Genomic DNA, 8,784 nt, shown 5'->3' with positions numbered 1-8,784 from the left:
TTGACTGCTTATGAGCTGTGTGATTTATAAAACAGATAATAACAACAACATAATTGTCAAGAGGAATAATATAAGAAGATCTAGCAGAGAGCCTGGAACATAGGTTACCTAGTCAATAAGATTAGCAATTTAAAGGCTCTGAGAAATACTGCAGTAAAAATACCACAAATATTTAGGCCCATGTTTCTCAAGTGGAACTCATTTTGAATGTCATTTATTTCATGGAACCCAGTGTTCCAGAGAAGCAAGCTTGGGAAACTGAGTTAAAAAATTGCTATCTTTCTGAAGCGAGGATATTAATAGGAGTGCAATAGGAGTAGTAATAGAAAGGGAAAGGAGGGAAGAGATGCAGAACATCCCATTTAAGATGATTCTACCATCTTGAATTAATGATGAGGACTCAAGGATAGAAGAAAAGGAAGGGTAAGTGATGCAAAAGTTGGAGCCTGAATTGAACTAAAGCGTCTTCAGTTTTGACTTGAGTATTTCTTTAAGATGTATTTTAATGTCTAATGTTGGGGCTCTCTATTCAGGCCTTCAGGCATTTTGCAGGGAGGTGTCATTGAAATAATGGGAATGCTGGGGTACCTGGGTGGCTCAGTTGGTTAAGCAGCTGACTCTTGATTTCGGCTCAGGTCATGATCTCAGATGTCCTGGGATCAAGCCCCGCCTTGGCTCTGTGCTCAGCAAGAAGTCTACTTCAGGATTCTCTCTCTCCCTCTGCCTCCCCCGACTTGCTCACTCTTTCATTAAAATAAATAAATAAATCTGTCAAAAAAAGAAATAATGGGAATGGAATTAATTGAATATACTGACTTATGGCTCAAAGAATATTCTTGCTGTCATGCCTGAATGTTTAGGCATATTGCATTTGTACATTGCCAGTACTGTGTGGAGAGGACTCATAGAAATAATCTCATGAGTACATCGTGTTTCTGAGAAATGCTGTGAACATTTAGAGACCTTTGGATTTTGGATATGAAAGAATGAATGGTTTAAGAACATTGTAAGTGGATCCCATGGGATCTGTCATGATTAATGAAACCCTGTCTAATGGAGCATATTTGGATGTTTCCCGCAATGTGGAGGATGACAACATCCTAAGGCAAAGACAATTGTTTTCTATATATTTCCTTAATTGAGATATTAGTGGAGCAAATTGTGATATGTATGAATGGATTTGAACGTACTATAATAAATGTTTGATTTGGATAACCTGCTGATTTCTTAATCAAGAGGAAAATAACACAAAATCTTACAGCTGAAGGAGAAACAAAGTTTGGAATAATCTCACTGCAGCAACATTTTCTCAGAAAATCATAATTATGTAATAAATCCCCATGTACAACAATATTTCTTAATAGGAAAAAATGAGATCCATTGAAAATGAAAACATTCAGAATGCATAGAAATGGAGCTAATTTTATACCATTTCACTATTACGTATTGAAGTTTTTATTTTGTAAACACAAGCAATTTATTTCATAAAAGCAAACTAATTATTCCCTCTCCCTGCAAAAATGGAAAAAAAATCCTATAATTTACTCATTCTCACTCAGAGTTAAAGATACACTCCGCAGATATGAAATGAGCCTGTTGCTACTGGTTGACGTTTACTCTTTAGTTGTGATGATCTCTCTAGCTTTCACATTAGGAAGCAACACCATCCTTGGAAGAGGGACAGAAAGAAAATAAAGGAAAAAATAAAACACAGCCTGAAAGTAATTTCAAAAATTTCCCATGCTTTGTTCTTCTCCTCTCTTATAAACATCAAAGAGTCAACTGCTGTTTAAGATGATAAGGTGTGGAAAGGGAAACCTGGCAACATCCATTGGTTTGAGCCAAAGCTCTTTTTATTTCACAGGCAGGGGCAGCGAGTCAGTGGAGATGATCTCAAACACAGCATGTTTGTGTGCATTCATCATCCTTTCATGCTAGGAATTAAATGCTGAATTACCTCTCACCAGCCATTATACTCAATAGTCATCCTGCTCCAACGGGTGAGTATTGTTTGGTTGGAGAAGAGTATTCATAAGATTTCTTGTTGGAGCAGAATCCTGTCAAGGATCACATTTTTATGGCTTTTTGAATCCTCTCAATTAGAAATAAAGCTGAAGGGATGGAAGTAGAGAGGGTTTCATAGGCATGCCAATGTTCAAGTAAAATACTGGTGAAGGAAATCATGAGTCCTTGGAAATTGAAGCTGAAAATATATATATAATAGGAAAATAACTTCATTTTGTAAACATTTCTAAGCTTTAAAAACATGGATAATGACATATAATGAGTTAAACCTCACCTGGAGAATTGAAAATTTAGTGCCCGTTTTTTTTGAAAACTGAAATTGTCCATTACAACATTTCCTGAATGGATGTCAACTGGCATGGTCATTCTACTTCTCGATAGTGTTTAGTTTACTTACCGTGTAATGGTGGAAAGATCAGTGTATGTGGATTCTGAAGGCACAGACTTATCTACCAACTCTGCCATTTATTATCTAAATGAGTTTGGAAATGTGAGTTTCTAAAAAAATTATATTTACTAAAAAGTTATAAAATATATTCTCATAGTAAAAATTCAAACAGTTAAGGGTATACATAAAAAAGTCATTTCTCCACTCTCCAGTCCTACTGTAGTTTGTGTATCATTCCAGAAATGTTAATGTATTTGTAAGTATAAGTATTTTTCATTTAAAAAATATACACAGGGTCACATTAGGCATATTCCCCTACAGTGTGTATTTAAAAAATAATATTTTGTGGATATTTTTCCACATTGCCACATCCAGACTTTCTTCATCTTTTTCTTTCTTTTTTTCTCCTTCTGTTAACATTATTTTATTTTATTTTATTTTGTTTCAGGGTAGAATTTAGTGATTCACCAGTTGCATATAACACCTAGTGCCCATTACATCAAGTGCCCTCCTTAATGCCCATCACCCAATTAATGACCCTATCCCCCACCCACCTCCCCTCCAGGAATCCTCAGTGTGTTCCCTATGGTTAAGAGTCTCTCATGGTTTGCCTCTCTCTATTTTTATCTTATTTTATTTTTCTTTCCTTTCCCCTATGTTCATCTGTTTTGTTTCTTAAATTCCACATATGAGTGAAATCATATGGTGTTTGTCTTTCTCTGACTGACTTATTTCACTTAGCATAATACCCGCTCGTTCCATCCACATCATTGCAAATGGATATTTTCCCACATTACCCACATCCAGACCTCCTTCATATTTTAAAGACTGGATAATTGATTTACTCAATTGTCTATCAATGGACGTTTGGATTAAATCCAGTATTTTATCCATAGTATCTTTCTGTACGGGCACATTGTATGGCAGTGGCTGAGTACTAGAGAGCGCCTTCTCCTAAAGTTTATATTTTGCATTGACTAGAAGTACAGATGATTGGATTTTTGGATGTTCTGTGGCTGGGTTGGCAGTTGAAACTGAGCACTCAGGATCTCATCAGTACTAGAAGAACGGTGTCATTCCTATGATAGTTCTAAACCAATGAATTCATGACATACTAATGTGGTCTTGGATCACTTCAAATGGTGACAGTGTAGCTTATGTGTACAAAGGTCACTGTCTCTTCATGTAGAGGAAATAACCAAAATATCTCAATGTAGACAGCAAAATAAATAAATGTTTTCAGTACAATTTCCAATATTCATTCGGTGTCAATAAAATGGTTCAAAATAATCTTGAAGACCATGGCAAGTTTTAGCTATATTGATGAGACATGACATTTACTGTTTAAATCCAGCTGCTGAAAGAATTCTTTTACAAGAAAGATGGAAAGTAAGAAATTTATAATGTGCATTACTTCCAGACTGTATTACTCTTTGGACATATATGACTATCAGAATTTTGTTGTTACATCTTTTTACCTCACATCCACATCATGATGATAAACTAAAGCTCTTCTTTTCTTCTTCTTTTTTTTAAAGATTTTATTTATTTATTTATTTATTTATTTATTTGAGAGAGAGAGAGAACAAGCCAGGGGGAGGGAGAGGGACAAGCCGACTCTGGGCTGAGTGTGGAGCCCAGTGTGGGGCTCGATCTCACAACCCCAAGATCATGACCTGATCTGAGATCAAGAGTTGGACACTCAACTGACTGAGCCACCCAGGCACCCCTTCTTTTCTTTTTTTTTTTTAAGCTCTTATTTTCTGGGCACATTCTTCTCCATAGAGGAGGAAGAACAGTGAACCTTTAGTGAAAGTAGGTTGAGAAGCTAAATGACCTTTGATGTTGAGGCAGTTATTTATATTCTGATAGAAGCACTCAAAGAAGAGAGGCCTGGGTGGTGCCAGTGGTTAAGTGTCTGACTTTGGTTTCGTCTTGGGTCATGATCTCAGAGTGGTGATTGAGCCTTGGGTCGGACTCCAAACTCAGCGGGGAGTCTGCTTGAGACTCTCTTTCCCTCTGCCCCTCCCCCCACAAAACAAATAAAATAAATATATCTCAAAAAATGTACTCTAAGAAGAATCTTCTTTGCTAGGTGGCTATTATAAAGGGAAAGGAATGATGATGAATCCTTTAGGTACTAAGTAGTCCTCCTGCTATGGCTGAATTTCCAGACAAATTCAAAAGCAGTTTCAAACCTTGAACTTTGGTGTTTCCATTTCCCGCAAGTAACACATTGAAAAGGTCTGTAAAATAAATGTTAAGTATATGGTCATTGGTAATAGTCATGTTTGTTAACAATCCAGCCCAACCAGCTGCATAGCAGACTTAAGGGAACCAAAGACAAAATTCTCACAGACTTGATGAGTATCTTTAACTTGCTCTGATTTTTAACATTCACATTTAGGTTATTCAGTGCATTTCAAGCTTTGCCTTTAATACTGAGGTTAGGATTGTTGATTACATTCCAACAATTGGAATACCACCCAATTAACAAATTATAGCTTGGTTAGCTGAAAGGCTACATTGTTATCCAGAACAATCAAACGTTTTCAATAATTACAGAATCTTTTTTTTAGGTTTTAATAATGCCTCTATTCATAAGCATATATATATATACACACACATATATATATGTATATATATACACACACAAAATAAATGAAATACAGCCCTCATCCTTGGTAAATGACTTGATTGGTTGCCAGTTTGAATAAAACATTATTTCACCAGGAAGTCTATTCCTCAGTTTTATTTTTTATTTTTTATTTTATTTAGAAATGTAAAAGACTTTATTTTTTTAAAGATTTTTTTTTAAATTTATTCATTTGAGACACAGATAGAGAGAGCATGAGCAGGGAGAGGCAGAGGGAGAGGGAGAGGCAGGTTCCCTGCTGAGCCAGGAGCCCAACGTGGGGCTCGACCTCAGGACCCTGGTATCATGACCCAAGCCGAAGGCAGATGCCCAACCATCTGAGCCGCTCAGGCGCCCCAAAGACTTTATTTTTTATACTTAAAATTTATATATCTAAATGTTTCTTTTTCTTTTTGCACCAAAACACAAATTTTTCATTCCCAGCTTTATTGATATATATTTTACAAATAACATTGTGGAATCTTAAGGTATGCAATGTAATGATTTGACATGTGTGTATATGTGTGTGTGTATATGTATATATATATTGTGAAATGACTACCACTAGGTTTGTTAACACATCCATTACCTCACACAGTTACCATTTTATTTTTGTGTTGAGAATATTTAAGATCTGTCCTCTTAGCCACTTTCAAGTGTACAATACAGTATTGTTAACTATAGTCACCATGTTGTACATTAGATTTGTAGAACTTATTTATCTTATAACTGAACATTTGTACCCTTTGATCAACATTTCCCCATTTTTTAAAAAAAGATTTTATTTATTTATTTATTTAGCGTGAGTCGGGGGAGGAGCAGAGGGAGAGAGAGAGAACCTCAAGCAGACTCCAAGCTGAGCGCGGAGCCCAATGTGGGGCTCAGTCTCACGACCCTGAGATCCTGACCTGAGCTGAAATCAAGAGACGGACGCTTAACCAACTGAGCTACCCAGACTCCCATCAACATTTCCCCATTTCCCTCACTCACCAACTCCTAGCAACAACCGATTTACTCTGTTTCTAAGTTCAACTTTTTTAGATTCCACATATAAGTGAGATCATACAGTATTTGTCTTTCTCTGTCAGACTTATTTCACTTAGCATAGTGCACTCAGGACTCATCCATGTTGTTACAAATGGTGGGATTTCCCTCTTTTATGGGTGAGATATATATATATATATATATATATATATATATATATATATATATCGCATCTTTATCCATTCATCTGTCAACAGATACTTAGGTTGTTTTCATGTCTTGGCTATTGTAAACTGCTGCTATGAACATAGAAGTGCAGATACCTCACTCTCTATCTTCTCTGCCCTGGGAGCAGCTCTCCTGCCACAGCCCCTCATCCCCTGAAAATGTACACCTGAGCAACAGTTGTCTCCACCCCCTTCTTGGCTAGGAGCACCTCTCAGCTGTTGAGCCAACCACTGCAGTGCTGTTAAAACCACTCGAGACCCTGACAGATGAGAGCCTCAGCAGCTTGGCTTCCCCACAGCCCCTGATGTCACTTACTCCTATGGGATCTTCCGAATCAGCGCCATTTCATGGGATATCGATGTAGCAGCCACGTTCATTGAGGCTGAGGCTGCCACGGTAGGGGTGGCTGGCTCCGGGGCTGGAATTGGGACTATGTTTGGGAGCCTCATCATTGGTTATGCCAGGAACTCCTCTCTGAAGCAACAGCTCTTCTCCTACGCCATTCTGGGCTTTGCCCTCTTGGAGGCCTTGGGGCTCTTGCCCCTGCTGGTGGCCTTTCTCATCCTCTTCGCCATGGGAGGGAGCTGTCTCCACCTCCCATAAATCTTTCTCCCATGTTTCGTCTGCCCAGTATGTTCCTTTTCCCTGTACCTCCCCAGGCAGCCTAGGGAAAGTGGCTGGCTCAAAGTTTGACAGAGGGAAGACAAATAAATACTGTATTCATAAGAAAAAAAAGAAGTGCAGAGATATTGATTTCATTTCCTATGCATATATACCCAAAAGGGAGATTAATGGATCATATGATGGTTCTGTTTTTATGTTTTTGAATAACCCCCATACTGTTTTCTACTGTGACTCTACCAATCTGCATTCCCACCAACAGTGCACAGGGGTTTCTTTTCTGTACATCCTGGCCAACACTTGTTATCTCTTGTCTTTTTGATGATGGCCCTTTTAACAGGTGGAGGTGATCTCTCACTGTGGTTTGGATTTGCGTTTCCCTGATGATTAATGATGTTGAGCACCTTTTCATGTACTTGTTAGCCATTTGTATGTCTTCTTTGGAAAAGTGTCTATTCAGTTCCTCTGCCTAGTTTTAAGTCAGATTATTTCTTTTTGGTATTGAATGATATCAATTCCATATACATTTTTTATATTAACTCCTTATCAGATACATGATTTGCAAATATTTTATCCTACTCTGTAGATTTTCATTTTGTTGATTGTTTCTTTTGCTGTGCAGAAGCTTTTTAGTTTGATGTAGTCCTGCTTGTTTATTTTTGTTTTTGGTGTGTCCAAAAAATCTTTGCCAAGACCAATGTCAAAGATCTTTTCTGTTCTTTTCTTCTAAGAGTTTTATACTTTCAGGTCGCACATTTCAGTCTTTACTATATTTAGAATTAATTTTTGTGAGTGATGCAAGCCAGGGTTCCACTTTTCATTCTTGTGCATGTGAATATCCAGTGTTGTTAGGCTGGGACACAGTGCTGGGCTGGGTGCGGGAGGTTCCTGGGGGCTGATGCCAGGATCTCTGGACACATTCCTTATCTTTTGAGGCTTCAGTTTTTATACTGCTTAACAAAAATAATGTTTTGTAAACAACAGAACATTGTTGGCTAGCTAATCTGATATTCCAAAGGAATAGTTCATTAAAGAGATATTAGAAAATGGTTGATAATAGGCAGATGAGATATTTGGAGCCAGTGAGGAGAATTCTAAAGAAGTCTTCCTAATATATTTCTACACACGAAATTGACTGCTCTATATTCCCCGGATCACACCTAAAGTGATCACTTCTTCCTTTGTTGATTGATGTATGCATGTCTTGCTTATTTCCAAATTGGGATCTCAGGTGACTCACAATGATGATACAGACAGAGTACAATCAGAAATACTCCACGCAAGGAGAGAGACAGAAACCAAGAAGTAGTTAGTGTAGTTAGAGTAGAGGACAAAAACAAGGCCCAGAACTCCTGAATGAGGAAATCACGCTTTTTAGAGGCCAGGGCCAGTTTGGAAGTGAAATGGGTTCCAGAACTCTATTATAGTTACTAGGAGAAATGATGTTAGGTTTTTTTCCTGAATGGACTTACTTTTAGTTTTCAATTCTTAGAGAAATTTGTCACAAGAATCTTTGTCTAAGGGGCTTTAGGTACTGCCCCTTATATTATGAGTGATAGATTAACTAGTGTATTAAAAACTTTGGAGGACTTCTGTGTGTATCCTTTTTCCATGCTTTGATCTAGTGCTAATTTCTTCTCTATATCCCCAAAGCAGGGCTCATTCCAACCTTTCCTGTTCACCAGGCGCTGCCCCTAAACTGTGTTGCTTCTGTCCTTATTACAAACTTTGCATTTGCACCAAATTCCAGTTTACCAAAAGGAGTTAAGAATGCTGAGTCCTCAAGTGCTCGAACATTTAGCTCTGTTAGAGGAAGCTGGTGTTTGGTTGCACACAGATGAATATAATGTTGCCACTGTCATTTTCTTTTTCCTCAGCTAGTTACAGAATTGAAGTTGGGGAC

General features: G+C 37.7%; 2 pseudogenes; one reads left to right on the top strand and one right to left on the bottom strand.

The window, feature by feature from the left end:
- Positions 1-2,652: 2,652 nt before the first annotated feature.
- On the top strand, positions 2,653-6,863 carry LOC113930534 (annotated as a pseudogene).
- LOC113931188 lies at positions 4,162-6,098 on the bottom strand (annotated as a pseudogene).
- Positions 6,864-8,784: the final 1,921 nt, after the last annotated feature.

The sequence above is a fragment of the Zalophus californianus genome, chromosome X (assembly GCF_009762305.2).
Source record: "Zalophus californianus isolate mZalCal1 chromosome X, mZalCal1.pri.v2, whole genome shotgun sequence".
In the NCBI taxonomy this organism is placed as follows: Eukaryota; Metazoa; Chordata; class Mammalia; order Carnivora; family Otariidae; genus Zalophus; species Zalophus californianus.
This window is presented reverse-complemented; position numbering and strand designations above follow the sequence as displayed.